This window comes from Pseudorca crassidens, chromosome 1 (genome assembly GCF_039906515.1).
Source record: "Pseudorca crassidens isolate mPseCra1 chromosome 1, mPseCra1.hap1, whole genome shotgun sequence".
Taxonomy (NCBI): domain Eukaryota; kingdom Metazoa; phylum Chordata; class Mammalia; order Artiodactyla; family Delphinidae; genus Pseudorca; species Pseudorca crassidens.
In genome coordinates, this window is record NC_090296.1 from 119,705,601 (window position 1) to 119,727,610 (window position 22,010).

Genomic DNA, 22,010 nt, shown 5'->3' on the forward strand with positions numbered 1-22,010 from the left:
ATATACACTACTATATATAAAATTGATAACTAATAAGAACTTACTGTATAGCACAGGGAAGTCTACTCAATATTCTGTAATGAGCTATATGGGAAAAGAATCTAAAACAGAGTGGATATATGTATAGTATAACTGATTCACTCTGCTGCACAGCAGAAACTAACACAACATTGTAAATCAACTATACTTCAATAAAAATCAATTTTTAAAAAATGGTGCTGAAATAAATGGACATCTACATGCAGGAAAAAAAAGAGTGTAGATATAAACCTCATGCCTTGTACAAAAATTAACTCAAAATGGGTCACAGACCTAACTATAAAACAAAAACTATAAAATTCCTAGAAGACAGCATAGGGGGAAACCTAGATAACCTTGAGTTTGGTGATGACTTTTTTTTTTAATTTATTTATTTTTATTTATTTATTTTTGGCTGCATTGGGTCTTTGTTGCTGTGCGCAGGCTTTCTCTAGTTGCAGCGAGCGGGGGCTACTCTTCGTTGTGATGCGCGGGCTTCTCATTGCGGTGGCTTGTCTTGTTGCAGAGCACGGGCTCTAGGCGCGTGGGCTTCGGTAGTTGTGGCATGTGGGCTCAGTAGTTGTGGCGCACAGGCTTAGTTGCTCTGTGGCATGTGGGATCTTCCTGGACCAGGGCTCGAACCCGTGTCACCTGCACTGGCAGGTGGATTCTTAACCACTGCAACACCAGGGAAGTCCTGGTAATGACTTTTTAAATACAATATCAAGTCACAGAAAAAAAAAAAAAGACAGTTGGACTTCATTAAAATCAAATATTGCTCTACAAAAGACACTTAAAAAAATGAAAAGACAAGCCACAGACTGGGGAAAAAAATCTTTGCAAAACACATATCTGATAAAGGACTGGTATTCAAACTACATAAAGTACTCTTAGAAACCTAACAACAAGGAAACAAACAATCCAATTAAGGTGGAAAAACAGGTAAAAGATCTAGACACTCACCAAAGAAGATAAACAGATGGCAAATAGGCATCTAAAAAGATGCTCAACATCATATGTTATTAGAGAATTGAAAATCAAAACAATGAGATAGTATAACACACCTATTAGAATGGCAAAAAAACAAAACAATGTCAACACCAAATGCTAGTGAGAATGTAGAGCAACAGGAATTCTCATTCACTGCTGGTGGAAATGCAAAACAGTATAGTTTTGCAGTTTTCTTACAAACTAAACATACTCTTACCATACAATCCAGCAATCACACTCCTTCGTATTTACCCAAATGAGTTGAAAACTTATGTCCAAACAAAAAACTGGACACCAATGTGCATGGCAGCTTTATTCAAAACTGCCAAAACTTGGAAGTAACCGAGATGTTCTTCAAAAGGTGAATGGGTAAACAAACTATGGTACCTATACAATGTATTACTAGTCAGTAATAAAGAGAAATGAGCTATCAAGCCATGAAAATACACAGAGGAACCTTGAATGTATATTACTAAGTGAAAGAATCCAATCTGAAAAGGCTTCATACTATATGACTTCAATTATATGATATTCTGGAAAAGGCAAAAATATAAAGACAGTAAAAATATCAGTGGTTGCCAGGGGTTCAGAGGAGGGATGGAGGAATGAATAGATGAATGAAGCCCAGGAGATTTTAGGACAGTGAAATTATTTGGTATACTATAATGGTGGGGAAACCCCACAGAATGTACAACAAAAAGAATGAACCTTAATGTAAACTATGGACTCCAATTAATAATAATAATGTACCAATACTGGCTTATCATTTGTAACTAACAGACCACACTAATGCAAGATGTTAATAATAGAGGAAACTGGAGGGATAGGGTGAAGAGATGTATGGGAATTCTGTACTTTCTGCTTAATTTTTCTGTAAACCTAAAAATGCTTTTAAAAAAAAGTCTATTAATTAAAAATAAATTTGTAACAAATTTATATAAAGTCATCAACCTGTAAACTCTAAGATTCAGTCACTTTAATCCATGTAAATCATACCTTAATTTTCAAAAATGAAATAAATGGTTCCTCAGAACTCTTATTTGAAAATGCATATAGAACAAAGGACATATACATTTATGTGTTTTACAACAAGATGATATATGTTCTACAAGTGCATATATATGCATGTAAGTAAATACATAGATAACTATCTGAAAAAACATGTACCAAACTGCAAGAGCAGCGCTAGGGAGCTAATCATATGGGAAAACAGCACTACTGTGAAGGGAAAAGGATGGAAGGATGGGGGTGGGGGCACACCTAAATCTGTGTCTCTTAATCTCTATTCAGAAAATCTACATTAATTTTTTAAACTGGCTATTTCTAGGTTTTAAATGCAGGCTTCAGAATTTGAAGAAAAATTTCAAAATGTTTTCTAAATCTTTAAGAATAAACAGCCTTGGAGTAAATTAACATTGGACATAGATCTTTATTTTAAAAGATTTCCACACCTATAAGGAATTTTAATTCACTCAACTGTGACTGACCACACTAGGAACAAGTACTATTGGCTGATTCCTAGTTTATCAATAATTCCATCCCTACAACGACTACAGTACTTCCACTGCACCTTCCTCTTTCACTACTTAGCTGACTCCTAGACCCCTCCCCCTCAAAAAAAAACCCACAAAAAACTTAATGTACAGTCTGACACCCTGATGGACATTAGTGAAGTTCTAACACAACATTAAACATCATCCATATTTCAGAATGCAAAGGACTGATCTGAGATATGCTATTATAGCATTGATAAACTAACAATATACCAATGCCTCAAGACTATCCCATGCTTGTCTTTCTTATATTCTTTTCCACTATGCCTTTCTCTAGAAAAAATTTAGCTTCTATTCTGTTCTGTGGTCTGGGTACTACTTCTTTGATGGACTAAATTGTGTTCCCCCAAAATTCATATGTTGAAACCCTAACCACCCCCCCCCAACGATGTGACTATATTTGGAGATAAAACCTTTAAAGAGATAACTATGGTTAAATGAGGTCATCAGGGTGGGACCCTAATCCAATAGGACTGGTGTCCTTATAGAAAGAGGAAAAGACAGCAGGGATGCACACACACAGAGAACAGGCCATGTGAGGACACAGCAAAAAGGTGGCCATCTACAAGCCAAGGAGAAGCCTCAGGAGAAACCAAACCTGCCAAAACCTTGACCTTGGACTTTCAACGTTCAGAGATGTGAGAAAATAAATTTCTGTTGAGTAAGCCACAGAAATTTTGTTTATGGTATTTTGTTATGGCAGCCCTAGCAAACTAATACAACCATACAGCAATCTTTGGTACACAATTACTAATAAATCTTAACTTGACATCATATTATAATGAATTCTACAGGATACTAACTCTAGTTTTTTTCCATCGTCTAATAAGTACAATGTTCTCTGTGCCTAGTGTCATATATGTATGGCTTTCTTTTACCAACAGAGCTTCAAATATTATACTCAAGGTCCTTTCTGTTCCATCCCCTCAACTATGATCATCTCTGATCTCTACTCTTAGTATCTACCACTGCCAGAGGTCTATTTGCCAATACACTATCAAATTTGTCATCTGACATATTTGCCGCCTGGCAGGCACTCTTGACACCTTCCCCCCTCCTCCCAACTCACTCCTTTCCCAACTGCTTCATGTATACTTTTCAGCCTTGGTAGTATTGACATTAGGCATTTAGAAGCATCACCAACCAATGAGAGAGTACTTCTGGTCACTGAATAAACCAGTAACATGCTGGTTTCTGTCGATTATTTATCTTACTGCTCACATCAACAGGTTATTTTTTTTCTGACAGTTGCACCTATCCTTGAGTTGAGAAAATTCAAATGTTAACTCTATGTAGCTTATCACAGTGAAAAATGACTGCTCTTCACACACTATCTAAAGAGAGTCCATCTTTGCTGGTTCCCATCAACAAAACATGTGCTAAGAGTTCTTTCTATTTACACTGATATGTCTCTGCTCACTCATCCAGTCATCCAGCCTCCCTTCTCTGACCAGTGATGTGCATTTTTGCAAAAGCAACAGTCTTCCAAAGGTAGAAGTATGATCAGAGAACAGAGTACCCCTTACTCAATAAACTTACTCAATAAAGCCTAAAATTTTGTTCTCGTTAAAATGGTACACTGAACAACTAAGTTAACGCTTCAAAATATTAATCAGATATTGCCTTACTGCCTCGAGACTCAAAACATTATTGAAAAATTGATCATTTTTGTTCCTTCAAGACCTTGACATTATCAACAGCAGAGTTGCCAGACCACTTACAAAAAACTTCAATCTTAAAAGTTTTCTTGGGTTTTGGTCTTTTTAAAAAGGTGCCATCATTATGTGTCAAATAACTGTATTATGTGAATGACTTCAAGTGGGATTCTAAACAATCTTACCTCTCTTTTGTTAAGCTGTGAGATAACAATGCTGAATTAATAACTTATGAAGACTGAATATTTATGAAGAGTTACTAGTTTTATGTAAATTAAAAGTGCAAGTTAATCATTATTTTACTGTAATTAGAATCAGATAGATAGCAAAGACAAATTACTTATTAGCACAAGAGACAATTGTCAGCTATTCTGAACTTTTAGAGAAGTCATTCTAGAGATCCAAGTTTCCCAATAAACTGGAATTTCAGCTCTTTAAGCATCAGAAGTTGCTGTTTTCAAATTCTCTGGATGAAATTATTTCTACAATGTATTTCTCACTTTATTATCCTTTTAAGCAGAATACAGTCGGCCCTCAGTATCCACACATGCAAAACCTACAGATACAGAAGACCAACTGTAAGGAACTTGAGCATCCTCAGCTTTTGGTGTCCACGGTCGAGTGTCTGGAACCAGTCCCCCGTGGATACCAAGGGACAACAGTATACTGAACATAATTTATGTGTTTCTTAAGAATTTGGACTCCTGGGACTTCCCTGGTAGTCCAGTAGTAAAGAATCCACCTTCCAATGCAGGGGACGTGGGTTCAATCCCTGGTCGGGGAACTAAGATCCCACATGCCACAGGGCAACTAAGCCCGCGCGCCACAACTACTGAGCTCGCTCGCCTCAACGAGAGAGGCTGCGTGCCGCAAACTACAGAGCCCACGCGCCCTGGAGCCCCCGCACCGCAATGAAGACCTGACGCAGCCAAAAAAAATAAATTAAATAAATATTAAAAAAAAAAGAATTTGGACTCCTGCAATATATGTTAATTTTTATGATAGTGATATTCATAGAAACTACTGATATATAAAAGTAAGATGTATACATATAGCTGATTCACTTTGTTATACAGCAGAAACTAACAAAACAATGTAAAGCAACTGTACTCCAATAAAGATGTTAAAAAAAAAAAAATGGCCATACCGTAAAAAAAAAAAAGTAAGGCTGTCTGTCCCTATCCTCAGTATCACCAGATTGGCTTTTAGTTTATAGAAAAAATTTCACCCTGTCAGCATAAAAACCTACAAATGCCCCTCTTTTCTCATTGCTGCTTCTAATCCATGTGACCTTAGAAACCAAATACTACTTATTTGAATTGTCTAAAATAAGACTAACCTCTAAATGAAAGCCTGAGGAATTCTCATGTAAGTATAGAAATGTTAACCACATATTTTCATACACTCTCCATTAACCATTTAGAGACTGTTTTTTTTTACAATCTAATTGTATAGAAAAAACATGGGCTTTACAGTCACAGGGGGGTTCATATCCTACTTTTAGCACTTACTAGCTGCATAATCCTGGGTAAATTAATGACAAACTACCTTCCCTAAATGTTTGCATACTTGTTAAATCAACATTATCACCTAACTCACAGTTGCTATGAAGTTAAATGTGATACTATATATAAAAAATGACTGCTACAAAGTAGGTGCAAAATTAAAAGACCTATTTTCTTCTTTGATTCATACAGTTAATATGGCAAATTTACTAAATTTTACTGTCTTTTATATAATCAAAATAATTTTCCATTTCTTTCTCAACATTTTTTATTTCTCTGACTTCTGCATATGGTTGTTTGTTTTCCCTGCCAAAGAGCTTATGAGTATTTTTGCCTTTCTTGTCCTCTGTAACTAAGACATTTCTCCTGCATGGCCAAAGTAGCAGAAATCCTAATTATATTAGGAACATGGGAAATGATGTACAATCCTAACTTCTCACACTCCTAGATGGTAAATAAGCTTCCTAAAGTCAAAGTCTCTGTCGGCTACTTACCAGTAATATAACTTTTGGGCTATTTCTGAGCCTTAATTTCTTTCTTTTTTATTGTTTTTTGGGCCTTAATTTCTTAATATTCAAAAAGAATATCAATCTCCAATAATATGGCCAATTATTTAGAACAAAACACCCACTGAAATTGTTTAAATTAATAAAATAGAAAATATATGTTCTAAAAAGTATCAAAGAGTTAACAAGATGGTAAGGAATTATAAGGACAAAACATAAGAATTATAAGGTCAAAACAGAAAGGTAAGCAGAATGCTGAAGCCAAGTTACCCCTGACTGAAGCCAAGGTTGGGCTTTGGTTTTCACAGTCTCATAAAGACAGAAGCCAAACCCAGGACCCACGCTAGGAAGTGAGTCTGATACGAGACCCTATACAATAAAACTCAAACTCATAAAATAAACCAAAATAAACCTGTCCCATTCTACCCTATCCCCCAAGAACTGCAAGGAAAGTTGTGTTGGCACTGAGCTAGCTGTAAAGGAGAGTTCCTGACAAGTTGTAATTTTTTCTGTAAAGGGCCCGATATAAATACTTTAGGCTCTGGAGGTCATATTGACCTCTGTTGTAACCACTCAATTCTGTGGTTGTAGCATGCAAACAACCACAGACAATATAGAAACAAATAAGCACAACTGTGTTCCAATAAAACTTTATTTATGGACACTGAAATTTGAGTTTCATATAATTTTCACATGTTGCAAAATATTATTCTTTTTTTCCAATCATTTAAAAATGTAGAGGACTTCCCTGGTGGCACAGTGGTTAAGAATACACCTGCCAATGCAGGGGACACGGGCTCGAGCCCTGGTCTGGGAAGATCCCACATGCCATGGAGCAAATAAGTCCATGTGCCCCAACTACTGAGTCTGCACTCTAGAGCCCGTGCGCCACAACTGCTGAAGCTCACGCGCCTAGAGCCCATGATCTGCAACAAGAGAAGCCACTGCAATGAAAAGCCCACGCACCGCAACGAAGAGCAGCTCCCGCTCGCCGCAACTAGAGAATGCTGGCACCCAGCAACAAGGTCCCAAGGCAGCCAAAAATAAAAATAAAGAAATTTTTAAAATAATAATAAATAAAAATAAAAATGTAAAAACTATTCTTAGCTTGTAACCTTACAAAAACAGGTAGCACAGGCTACAGTATGCTTTGAATTGTAACCACTAGACACAAGACCACCTCAGCTACTATTATCCTACACACACACATACATTCAACACTCACACACACAATCTGTTGCCTTAATTCATATTACCTGAATGACGCAAAAAAAAACCCAGGTTACAGGCATCGAGAAGACGCGTGTGCAAGCATCACAAATAATGTCCCAAGAAAAGACATTATTTAAACCAAGCAAGAAGGAAACAAAGCACCATGAATAAGAAGAAGCAAGGAATGGAAACAGATATGCAAAGATTTCAGATATTGGATATGATCACACAGAAAATACAACTGCTTACTAATGTTTCAAGTGATAAATAAGACTGAAAATATCTGAAAGGGACAAGAACCATAAAAAATGACTTTGAAGATTTTAAAAGCTAAAAAGAACTTGTAAAATTTTAAAACACAACTGGAATTTAAAATGGAATAGTTGAAATGAATGAACTAAAAGACCTAACTGAAAAAACTGCCCACAGTGAAAGAAGAAAAACACAGAAAAAAAGTTAAGAAACATGTGAGAGGGACTTCCCTGGTGGAGCAGTGGTTAAGAATCCACCTGCCAAAGCAGGGAACACGGATTCAATCTCTCGTCTGGGAAGATCCCACATGCTACAGAGCAACTAAGCCTGTGCACCATAGCTACTGAGCCTGTGCTGTAGAGCCCAAGAGCCACAACTACTGAGCCCACGTGCCACAACTACTGAAGCCCGAGCACCTACAGCCGGTGCTCCACAACAAGAGAAGCCACTGAAATGAAGAGTAGCCCCAGCTCACTGCAACTAAAGCCTGCGTGCAGCAAAGAAGACCCAATGCAGCCAAAAATAAATAAATAAATTTATTAAAGAAAAAAACTTCAAAAAGAAAAAAGGAACGTGAGACTGAGAGAAAATCTAATATATGTAAATTGGAAATCCAGAAAAAGAAAAGAAATAGCACTGAAATCATAACATGTTCTTTCAAACATATAGAAATCAGTAACAAAAAAATGACTAGGAGTAACAAATAGAATCTTTCACACCAATATCTATCCCATCCCACAGAATGCAGTGAAGTGAGGCTGAGTGACTTCTGAGGCTAGATCATAAACAGCAACATGCTTCTACCTAGCACTTTCTCCCTCAGGAATTCTAGCAGTCATACCTTAACAACTACTTAAAAAGCTCCACGGAAAAACCCATATGGCAAGGAACTGAGTCAGGCAAAACTGCCAAGCTGAACCACTCCTGAATTCCTGACCCACAAAAACTGTAAACAATAATAAGCTACTAAGTTTTGGGCTTAACTTGTTATGCTGCAATAGATAACTAATATAGTAGGAAATCCTCACATAGCTGTAAACTTAAAAATCTAGTCCTAAATAATCCATGGGAAAATAAGTAAACAAAATATTTTGAATAAACCATAACAAAAATATTACATTTCAAAACTTGTGAGATGCAGCTAACGCAATACTTTATAGGGAAATTTATAACTCTAAATAGGTATAATAGAAAAAAGTGAAAATTTGGGAACTGTCTTTTTAAGAAGATAGAAAAAACAGGAAAGTAAAACTAGGACAGGTAAAAGAAAATAATAGAAATGAGAAAGAAAATATAAAATAAAAAGGGCCAACAAAGCTAGAAGTGGGTTTCTGAAAAAACTGTAAATTGGCAAAACTCTCACAAGAGTAAAGTGGAAGGGTTTCCCTGGTGGCGCAGTGGTTGAGAGTCTGCCTGCCGATGCAGGGGACACGGGTTCGTGCCCCGGTCCAGGAGGATGCCACATGCTGCGGAGGTGAGCCATGGCTGCTGGGTCTGCACATCTGGAGCCTGTGCTCCACAATGGGAGAGGCCACAGTGGTGAGAGGCCCACATACCGCAAAAAAAAAAAAAAAAAGTAAAATATATATGAAAGTGTAATGGGCCAAAAACAGCCAAGACTCTCCTGAAAAACAACAGCAAACTGGGGAGACGTGCCTTACCAGGTATCAGAACTTCTAAAGCTATAAGTAGTTAAGATGGTGTGTCACTTGTACAGGAATAGACAAACAGACCAGTAGAACAGAGAAGAAAGTTCAGTAACAGAAGTATGCAAATATGGATACTGGACATATGTGAGATGTGGCACTGCAGATCAGTAAAGATGAATTTTTCAAAATCAATGCTGGAACAATTGAGTGTCCATTTGGGGTGGGAGAGAATAAGGTTGGACCTCGTACTATCCATAAAAATCTATTCCAGGTAAAGACCAAATTTGTGAAAGGTTAAAACTTAAAAGCTCTTAGAAGATGATACAGGAGAACTACTTTACCTCAGACTACAAAAGAGTTTCTTTAAGAGGATTCAAATAGCACTAGCCAAAGCTGATAAATTCAACTACATTAAAACTGAGAACTTTTATTGATCAACAAGCACCATAGAAAGTGAAATAACACACCAAAAACAGGTGTTATTATCCAAAACACATATAGGGAATTCCCTGGCGGTCCAGTGGTTAGGACTGCACGCTTTCACTGCCATGGGCCTGGGTTCAATCCCTGGTCAGGGAACTAAGATCCAGCAAGCCGTGCAACACAGCCAAACACACACACACACACACACACACACACACACACACACACACACACACACACACACACAGAGGATTTCTAAACATCAGTAAGAAAACCACAGACCACGTAACAAAAAAATTGGGCAAACAACTTGAACAGGTACGTCACAGGAAGAAAACTCAAATGACTATGAAAAGATGCTCAACTTCATTAGTAATCATGGAAATGCAAATTCAAACCATGAGACACCATCACACCTTTCAGATTGGTAAAAATTAGAGTCTGACAATACCAAGTACTGAGAATGTAAAACAAAGGGAACTCTCATTATGTTGGAATTATAAACTGAAATAATTTTGAAAAACACTCTGTCATTATCAAAGTTGAATGTGTGCATACCTCGCAACCCAGCAATTCCATTCCTAGGAATTCTACAGAAATATCTGTGCACTTGCATACATGAAACAGGTACAAGAGCACTCACCACTGAATTATTTGTATAACAGCAAGGAAGTGAAATCAACTCAAATGTCTATCAAAACTAGAATGATTAAATTGTAGTATACATTGTAATACATTACCACAATGAAATCTAACGAACGACAGCCAACAACTTGGAATTAATTTCACAAATGCTGAACTAAATTTTTTAAATCACATAAAGTACTCATATGAAGTTGAAAAACAAGGAAAACTACACTACATTGTTTAAGGATATATGACCTGGGATTTAAAATTATGAAGCAAAGCAAGAAAATGACAGTCACAAAAGGTCGGGATAATAGCCACCTCCACAGAGTGGGATATGTTGACAAGGGCAAGGGGAGGGTGAGGTAATGGGGAGGTAATTCTTGTTTGTTGGCCTGGGCAATGACAACACAAATATCTACTTTATAATTTTCTTTAAACTGCATATGTTTTATTCACTCTCCCGTATGTTTGAATAAAAAGGAAAAGTAACAACTGCCTATGACTGCTATAGTAATTTTTTTTAGATGTTTTCTAAAACATCTGCCATGCCACACAGCATGCATTCCCTGACCAGGGATGGAACCTGTGCCCCCTGCAGTGCAAACACGGAGTCTTAACCACTGGACTGCCAGGGAAGTCCCTGCTATAGTAATTTAATATGATAAAGCAATTTATGTAAGCTCGAGAGCTTGAATTCCTCATATCCTAGCAGGTACCCTTCCCTCTGTCTTTAGTATTCCTAGCTCTTACTCTTTACACTCATAGTATACATTTTATCTGCCTTACTAGACTCTTAAGTATCTGTCCAATGAATGCTTCGATAATCTGAAAGATTTAAGGCAAAAAGAGGAAGAAGAAAGGTTAAGGAGAGGGGAAGTTGTGGGAAAAAACAGTAAGGAAAGAAACTGACTTATGCTTACATGAAAACACCCAGGACGTCAGATTTTTAGTTCCAATGCTTCAAGGAGCCAGGAAGCACAGGGAGAGGAAGTAGGTAAATCTTCTCTGTCCCTTCTGACCAGGTGCCATAAAACAAAGCAGATTAACATCATTGATATCAATCACCTAATATTTAGGTGCAAGAAAGTGTACCTAAATATATCTACTTCTCCTGAAATCCTCTTAACAACAACAACAAAACACAATAACAAAGCCCCCTCAGGGACTTCCCTGGTGGTCCAGTGGGTAAGACTCCGCACTCCCAAGGCAGGGGGCCGGGGTTTGATCCCTGGTTGGGGAACTAGATCCCACATGCATGCTGCAACTAAGAAGTCCGCATGCTGCAACGAAGATCCCGTGTGCCGCAACTAAGACCTAGCACAGCATAAATAAATAAATAAATAAATAAATATTAAAACAAAAAACTAAAGCCCCCTCAGACTATAGGGCTCTCTGGAACAAATCAACTCCTTCTTAATTACCTGAGGAAGAAACTTTATTTTTCAGTTAATCTATTCAGTATGTATTACCTATTCATAGTACAAAAGATTAAACACAAATATCTATCAGATACAGACTCGTTAATAAAATTATGGTATATCAACACAATAGAATACTATGCCTCCATAAAAAAGAATAAGATCTGTATGTACCAATATGGAGTATTCTCCCAAATATATTGTTAAATGGAAAAAAAAAAAAAGAAGAAATACAGAACAGTACATATGGTATGAAAGAATACATATACACCTAACTTTGAAAGAAAAAGAAAAAACTGGAATGATTGATCAGAAACTTACAAAAATGATTATCTATAGGAGAGCAAGAAGGAAACAGAAGGGATGAGGATGAAAATAAGATTTCTACATATACCTTTACATTTGGTTTCTCCTTTTGAACTATGTATCTTACATATTCAAAGGATAACAGTAAATTTAAAAAAACAGAGGAAGCAAACCCTAAAATGAAAAACAAATGGACCTAAATACATACCAAACCAGTAACAATCACACTGAGAAAATAATGATTTCAAGTGACTTTTAAACACAGTACTAACAATAAGTATAACCTTGGTGGGATATGTTCTAGGACAAAATGAGATGCAAAGAAATCTTAAAATTTACTAGTAGTTTTATTTATTTTTAAACTATATTAGTTATACTTAGGAAAAAAATCAATGTTAATAAAAATTAAGATTTTCAATATAAAAGAGATTAAAACTAAAGTACTTTTTTAAAAAAAGAAGAAAGAAACATGCAATGTTAAATTTGAATAAGAATTATCAATATGACCTCATGCTTTTTTTTCTCCCCTGAGAAGACCTAGAAGTGATGACAGTTCCATAAAAGGGAGCATACCAACATCCAGATGTTGTTTTCTAAATATCATCCTCCACTAAAAGGAGACAGATCTCCTTGGAGAAACTGCTGATTCCTGTCTAAAGCAAAGTCCTTGGTGAGCCAAGATGTCTTATACTCAAAAGCAAGGAATCACTCAAAGACTAATAATAGGCTTATGCAAAAAGAATCACTCAAAGAATAGGCTTATGCAAAAAGAACTCAGGTGTCTGTTTGAAGGGACTCCCAATATCCTTATTTGAGACAATCTGAGCATCAAAAAAGGACAATGGGAGGGAAGGAATGGGAGTTTGAAATTAGCAGAGGCAAACTGCTAATTACATATAGGATGGATAAACAATAAGGTTCTACTGTATAGCACAGGAAACTATATTCAGTATCCTGTGACAAACCATAATGGAAAAGAATATGAAAAAAAATGTATATATATGTATAACTGAGTCACTTTGCTATACAGAAGAAACTAACACAACATTGTAAGTCAACTCTACTTCAATAAAATCTGAAAAAAAAGAACATCTGTAACTAATTGTAATAAATAAAAATCCAAGAGACCATTAATAAGCTCGTCTGCCACCACTGTACATGACTATTAGACCAACCCCTCACCCAAGGCTCACAAAAGATGGTAAAATCGCTAGATACAGAATATCTTGAAGGATGGAATATTTGTATGATACCAAAGTATTGCCCCCACAGATTACTGTACTTGATGATCGTAAGAGGAAAGAATATACTTTTACAATGGAAAGATAGAGCAAACACCACTTTATTTATTTTTTAAATTTATTTATTTATTTTTGGCTGTGTTGGGTCTTCCTTGCTGCACGTGGGCTTTCTCTAGTTGTGGTGAGCAGGGACTACTCTTTGTTACGGTGCACGTGCTTCTCATTGCGGTGGCTTCTCTTGCTGCGAAGCACAGACCCCAGAGCACAGGGGCTTCAGTAGTTGTGGCGTGCGGGCTCAGTGATTGTGGCCCATGGGCTCTAGAGCACAGGCTCAGTAGTTGTAGTACACGGGCTTAGTTGCTCCACGGCATGTGGGATCTTCCTGGACCAGGGCTCGAACCCATGTCCCCTGCATTGGCAGGCGAATTCTTAACCGCTGCACCACCAGGGAAGTCTGCAAACACCACTTTAAACTTCATAAAACTTAGATCACTAATAGTGATGTCATATATCTCCCACAGTATGCAACATGAAATATAACATCACCTATGAAGTATTCTTGCCAAAACTTTTTAACGTGCATAATCAAGCCTTTAAATTATAACTTCCACCGTGCAAGATATACACGGAACAGAGGAACAAGTTAAGCAAAAGCACAAAGAAATAATTAGATAACTAGAAAACAGGCCATTCTGATAAAGAAGATGTGGCATGTATATATACAATGGAATATTACTCAGCCGTAAAAAGAAATGAAATTGAGTTATTTGTAGAGAGGTGGATGGACCTAGAGTCTGTCATACAGAGTGAAGTAAGTCAGAAAGAGAAAAACAAATACCGTATGCTAACACATATATATGGAATCTTAAAAAAAAAAGGTTCTGAAGAACCTAGGGGCAGGACAGGAATAAAGACACAGACATAGAGAATGGACTTGAGGACATGGGGAGGGTAAGCTGGGACGAAGTGAGAGAGTGGCATGGACATATACACTACCAAACGTAAAATAGACAGCGAGTGGGAAGCAGCCGCATAGCACAGGGAGATCAGCTCGGTGCTTTGTGACCACCTAGAGGGGTGGGATAGGGAGGGTGGGAGGGAGACGCAAGAGGGAGGAAATATAGGGATATATGTATATGTATAGCTGATTCACTTTGTTATAAAGCAGAAACTAACACACCATTGTAAAGCAATTATACTCCAATAAAGATGTTAAAAAAAAAAAACAGGCCATTCTATAAGATAATGATCTAGTCTCGTCAAAGAAATTTCAATATCATAAGAAAAAGGAGTGGTATAAGAAACTTTTCTAGATTAAAAGAAACTAAAAAGATAATCAAATGCATGCAAAAATCTTGACTGAATTCTGGTTTGGAAAATTGAAAATTTTAGTAGTCTGAATACTAAATATTATTAGGAAATTACTGTTATTTTTCTTAGGTGTTGGTAATGGCACTGTGGTGATACAGAGAATATTTTCTTAGGAGATATATGCTCAAGTGTTATGAGGTAAAAGTCAAAATAGTCGCAATTTTCAAAAGGTTCAGTTAAAGTATATACACACACATACACATAGAAAACGATACAGCAAATGTGGATGGCATACTGTTAACTTATTTTTTTAATTTTATTTATTTTTTTATACAGCAGGTTCTTATGGTGGCTGACTTATCAATGCTCTTTGGTATATTCTTTCAACTTTTCAACACTTTTTTTTTTGGCCGCACCGTGCAGCATGCGGGATCTCAGTTCCCCAACCAGCTATCGAACCCATGGGAGAACGGAGTCTTAACCACTGTATGGCCAGTGATGTCCCTCAACATCTTCTAAGTATTTTCATTATTTGAAAAAGTGGGGTGGGGGGGATTTCCCTGGTGGTGCAGTGGATAAGACTCCACGCTCCCAATGCAGGGGGCCCAGGTTTGATCCCTAGTCAGTGAACTAGATCCCACATGCCTACCGCAACTAAGAGTTCGCATGCCACAACTAAGGAGCCCGCCTGCTGCAACTAAAGGAGCCCACATGCCACAACTAAGGAGCTGGTGAGCCTCAACTAAGGAGCCAGTGAGCCGCAACTAAGGAGACCACCTGCCACAACTAAGACCCAGTGCAACCAAATAAATATTTTCTTTTTTTAAAGAAGGAGGGGGAAGGCAGGAAGAGAACTAAAATAAGGTAGAGTTGCAAAAGAAGGTAAGGAAAAAATACGATCTCAAGATCATTTATAAACTCATATCCACACAGTTATCTGAAGAACTTTCTCCCTTATAGTAAAATAAATAAATAAATAAAAATTTCGGGAATTCCCTGGCAGTCCAGTGGTTAAGACTCCACGATTCCACTGCTGGGGACCTAGGTTCAATCCCTGGTCGGAGAACTAACATCCCGCCAGCCACGCGGCAAGGCCAAAAAAATAAAATAAAGTAACTGTCTTTTAAAAAAAAAAAAAATCCAGAGACTACTCAGCCCACTATCATCTAATCAATATAGGTAAACAGATCTCAAATACTTACACACTACAGACAGCAATAGTACTACAATCTGTCAATGATTTAAGGAATGTTTGTCATTGGCAAACAGAACATTTTGTTGTACCTCACACTGAATCAAAATACATTCTAACATCCATTAATCTCATATACTAAGACATCAAGAGAAGCAATTCTTTAGAGCCTTTTTGAATTGAAAACTATGATCACACTTGAAAGACAGCTAGCAGACTATCCTTCTAAGATTGACTTCTACTGGCAACAAACTTTGATGGCCATTTATTTATGCCACACAATGAAATTCTTTAAATTCTTGATCTCATATTTAAACATAACAAGAAATAGACATATTCAAGGAGGAAAATGAAGACTTCTTAAGTATCTACTACGTGCTTGGTGCTTTATTTACATAAACTGTTTTAACTCATGATAATCTTGTGAGATGAACATTCTTGAAGCTCAGAAATGTTAAGTGACTTGCCCACAAATGACAGCTCATAAGGGATGAGGCTGGAAATTGAATCGAGGTCTGTTGAAAATCCAGGTTTAAAAGTCTATAGTATTCTTTGCATTTAATTGGCCTTAACAAATTTAATACTTACAGACAGAAAAGTCCATCTAAGGAAAAAGTATGTTTAAAAGAATTCCTTCATACTCAAAGAGCCACATAATCTTAAAGTTTAAGAAAAATCAAAACTGAGAAAAAGAATAAGCATGCTCTAAAATTATTGCTAGTTGCAAAAAAAACTCAATTCTTAGCAAGCCAGCTGTCTATGACACAGGACAGCTAGTCCTTTCCTCACTGTACATGTAAAATTATACTCCAGTTGCCCGTTGGATGACCCCATTGCCAAAATATGCTAGCAACATAATTCACATTAAAACCCAGAGGCTAAACACCATTTGGAAAGTGCTTTACATGTTTACTATACCCATCTCAAGCATGATCCCCACTCAAAACAGGCTATTTTAAGCAAATATTCTTTGGTCTGTCATATTCTTTTCCACTACTCTAAAATATTAAACTTAAAAACAAGAAAATCTACCTAAATACAAACATCCCATAACTGAAAATTAAAATATGATGTGATTTTGAATTTATCTATTGCACAAAAGTATGCCAAAATTGTACTAATATAAATTACGTATGTTCTTTCCATAGGATCAAAATTCTAATATCTATGTCTCTTGTATGTCTAAAGATACACACAAAATATGTAGAGAAATCTACGTTAAAGAGTTTTCCCACTTAAAATTAAATCCTCTTTGAACTGGACTAGCAACCAGAAGAGGGCATAAGGTGGCCTGTGTGGTTGTATTGATAGTAATATCCTGTATCGTGCTTGATGTAGGTGTTGTTTACATTTGTGTATTCATTCTGTGAAAATTTATTGAGCTGCACATTTATGATCTGTGCACTTTTTTATATATAATTTATAATAAGCATATTCTTTTTAAAAAATCCTCAATCTAAAAACGTGCCTTGGGAGGGAGACGCAAGCGGGAAGAGATATGGGAATATATGTATATATATAACTGATTCTTTTTGTTGTGAAGCTGAAACTAACATACCATTGTAAAGCAATTATACTCCAATAAAGATGTTAAAAAAAAAAAACAAAAACAAAAAATAAAAAAATAAAAACGTGCCTTACTATATTGTACTGATACCAAAGAAGCTACAGCCCAGTGAAGAAAATAGACAAGCTATTAGGAATTTCATTAGAGGGCTGTGACAGAAGCAAGCACTACATACTATAGGAGTGGCACCTAACTTAACCTGGAGGAAGTAAAGGAAGGCTTCCCAAAGATACACCTGGTCTGAGTCCTGAAGATCAGATAGCAGATTGTTAAGCAGAGAAGGTGGAAGGGAAAGGCGGGAAAGGGAACACAGAGTGCAAAGACCTAAGTTCAATGAGTGGATCAAAGAATTTAAGGAAGAGAGCAAGGAAGGAAAGCCTAAAGAAGAGTCAGATCACGAAGGATCTCACACACATGCCAAGCTACCGTTTAAGCTTTATTCTGAAAGCAATGGGAAAGCACTGAAGATCTTTCAACAGGAAAGGATATGATTAGATTTGTATTTGTACTGTGTCAATCATGGTGCCTGCCATGTTTGCAACCCCATTTTGTGGGAAAGTTAGCCTACACACTGCCCCATGTTTTTCACCATTATGATCCTGCCCCATACCCACATGCACAAATAAACACACAGCCAACACTAAATGGCCAGGAGTAGTCACATGACCCAAGTACACAGGCTTGCTAGCAGCCCATGATTACAGAGCTGAGCCAAACAGATTGTTTCTTGGGAATTCAAACCAGAAAATCTTAGGAAAAAGTCAGCAACAGAAGCTCAAGTTAAAAAGACAGTAGCCAATATACATTACCAAATGTAAAACAGATAGCTAGTGGGAAGCAGCCGCATAGCACAGGGAGATCAGCTTGGTGCTGTGTGACTAGCTAGAAGGGTGGGATAGGGTGGGTGGGAGGGAGGGAGACGCAAGAGGGAAGAGATATGGGGATATATGTATATGTATAGCTGATTCACTTTGTTATACAGCAGAAACTAACACACCATTATAAAGCAATTATACTCCAATAAAGATGTTAAAAAAGAAAAAAGACAGTAGTCAGGAGGTAAGATGTTGGCATGGGAGTGACACGGTAGTTATAAGGAGGAAGAAATCAGAAATAAATGGAAGCCATAAGATTGGGTGGGGGAGGAGATTAGAGAGAAAAAATAATACAAAACGAAATAGAAAAAGTAGCTAAGACAAGTTAACAGTAGAGCACTAGAGTAAAATCTGTCTTTTCCCGCTTCTAGTTTTATTTAATTATTTTTAAAATATATTTATTTTTGGCTGTGTTGGGTCTTCAGTGCTGTGCGCAGGCTTTCTCTGGTTGCGGTGAGCGGGGGCTACTCTTCGTTGCGGTGCACGGGCTTTTCACCACGGTGGCTTCTCTTGTTGCAGAGCACAGGCTCTAGGCACGCGGGCTTCAGTAGTTGTGGCACACGGGCTCTGCAGTGCAGGCTCAGTAGTCATGGCGCACGGGCTTAGTTGCTCCACGGCATGTGGGATCTTCCTGGACCAGGGATTGAACCTGTGTCCCCTGCATTGGCAGGCAGATTCTTATCCACTGCCCCACCAGGGAAGCCCTCTAGTTTTATTTTTAAGCTCCTGTTCTTCCTGAGACCAAGCTGTTTAACTTTTCCTGGGTTCCCTTGTGCATGTTTTCTTTCAATAAGCACTCCACTACTTAAGGTAACTTGAGTCTCTTCGTTGCAACAGAAATAGCCTAACTAAAAGAGCATTTTAGAACACTTACTCTGGCAAAAGTGGACAGAATGAACTAGAGGGTACGGCAAAACAAGAGGCAGATGAAGACAAGAAGACCAAAAGACATTCGGGGTTAAAACAGAGACAACATGGGGCTTCCCTGGTGGTGCAGTGATTGAGAATCTGCCTGCTAATGCAGGGGACACGGGTTCGAGCCCTGGTCTGGGAGGATCCCACATGCCACGGAGCAACTAGGCCCGTGAGCCACAACTACTGAGCCTGCGCGTCTGGAGCCTGTGCTCCGCAACAAGAGAGGCCCGCGCACCGCGATGAAGAGTGGCCCCCACTTGCCACAACTAGAGAAAGCCCTCGCACAGAAACAAAGACCCAACACAGCAAAAATAAATAAATAAACTCCTACCCCCAACATTTAAAAAAAAAAAAACAGAGACAACAAAAAAATAGCAATCAGGAATGATCTGAAATATCATGAGGAAGAACGTGCCGGACTTTGTGATGTTGGTAGTTTGGTACAGAGTGCAGTGGAGGATGATTCCCAGATTCTTAAAGGCTTCATGAGGAGGAGAGAGTAGTACCGTTCATCAAGACAATCAAAAGAAAAAATTGTGTTGCAGTTTGTCTCCTTCTACCCCCACCTTTTTGGAGGGAAGAGAGGCAAAGAAGAGTTTTATTTTGTACATGTGTTAAGTGCTTGTGAAATATGAATCCCAGTGGAGATGTCCATTAGAAGTGATTTACAAGGATCCAGAGTAAAGGCAAGAGCTCTACACTGCAGCTCTGGACTTAGGAATAAATACAGTAAGTCATGTAATGTTTTAAAAACGTGACTGAAAAATCTTTGACTAATCTTTATTACTAATATAACTAGAAATCATACAAACCAAAAAACTTAATATTCTTGGCAAACCACATTTTCCAAGCTCCTATACTTCTCTATAAACAGTGAAGATTGAACAAACTTTTACAATAGTATAATCTAAATGATTAGAAAAAAATGGGATTTATGTTGCTAATTTCTACTGAGGTTTTACCTTTTTAATAATCTAAGTTTACTCCATTTCCCTCAGTACTATATACCACTCAGGGAAAACACTGTTAAAAAGTCTTGTCAGACAGTGAACCTATTGATGTTCACTACAACAAGATTTTTTAGAGAACTTAATCACATAATTTACTAGCTTTGACATTCAACTCTACCTATACTGTAAATGTTGGATTTCTATCCTACAATCTCTTCTCCTCTCAGTACACCTTTTGCACCCAAATCTATTACTATCATCACAGAACTTGATAATAAGCTTAAGCCACAAATCCAGTTGCCTCCTGGCCATCTACATCTGATAGAAGTATAATCACCCAAACTCAACATGCCACAAATTGAATTCCCCTTTCTTGACAAAAATAAAAATTCCACTCCTCCCTCATATGGATCCCCACCTCAGTGAAAGGCACAAGCTAGAAACCTAGATCTTATCCTCTATGAACCCTCACCCTAATCCCAAATCCAATGAAATCACCAAATCCTGTCTACTCTCAAAACCCAAATGAAGACTGTACCATCATCATTTACCCTCCTGACACATTTAGTCTACCTTTCAATCCACCCTCCTCAAAGCAGAGTGATCTTTTAAAAATGCAAATCTTATCATTTCAGTCCCCTTCTTTAAATCCTTCAGTAACTTCCTGACAAACATTATGATCTCTATCAAAGCCAGTCACTCCATGGAAGCTTAGAGATTCAATGAGAAATTTACTTTAGTTATATGCTTTTTTGTAGGTTCACAAAACAATCATCATGAAATTTTTCAAATCCTGAAAATTACTTAAAACATACAAAACATATGATACATTTAAAAGAAAAGCATGCAGCACTGTTTATAAAAACAAAGACTGAAAATAACCTCAAGATCACCAGGATGGAATACTATCCACCCAGTAAATGAGGCACTTCCAAATGTACTATTGTTGAATGAACTCTAGGATGTATTATTAAAGGGGGGGTGGTATATCCATAGTATACAGTATGCAAGGATTTGTCTGTGGAGTGTTTTAAAAATATAAATGTATAGACTTGTATGCTAGAAATATCACAGGAAGGACACAAAGATGGAAACAGTGGTTGCGTCTGAGGGAAAATGCGTGGTTAGAGGATAAGAAGGGGGAAAAGAAACTTTTTACTGCATATTCTTTTGAACCTTTTGACTTTTATACTATGTCTAGTTATGACCTATAATTTTAATATGATTTTCTCCCTCCTCAGTTCCACACACACAAAATAAAAATTTTAAAGTACTGACTACAAAAACCTCTCTATACTTCATCCCTATACCAATGTTAAAATTATGCACTGATCATCTGGTGTAAAATTACCTTTCCTTCTTGACAGCTAAGTAGTTCAACAAACTACATTTTATTCAATATTTTACTATTGAGAAGGCTGTTGGTAATGACATCGGTGAACACTGCATGATAATTGTACTTGCTCCTTGGAAAAGCACGACAGTAGCACCAGGTAGAAGAATTTTATTATTAAACTGACATTAAAGTCTTCAGGGATTAAGGAAAGCTACAAATCTTACTTTTCCAGCAAATTCGCAAACAGCAAATCCAAAAAAAAAAAGCACCCTGGTAACCTTCAAAAACAGTGCAAAAGATTTGTAAAAATCTAGGAAAGTGAAGCAAATGATACCACATGGAGACACAGTTATATTCATTAGTGTTATGTGCTTTGATCCTTACAGATGTCGCTAAAATGTCACGATCTGGACTACCTCACAGGTTCTACAGAAGAGACAAGATGAGAAGCAGGCTGTGAGACCTTACAACAGCACACACCCCCTGCCCGGGGTTTCCATGCTCTT

The 22,010-nt window shown here is 37.4% G+C and overlaps 1 protein-coding gene across 11 annotated transcripts in view; it reads right to left on the reverse strand.

The window, feature by feature from the left end:
• Window positions 1-22,010, reverse strand: part of MYO9A (myosin IXA) — a 271,301-nt gene that overhangs the window by 247,974 nt on the left and 1,317 nt on the right. The window lies entirely within an intron of this gene.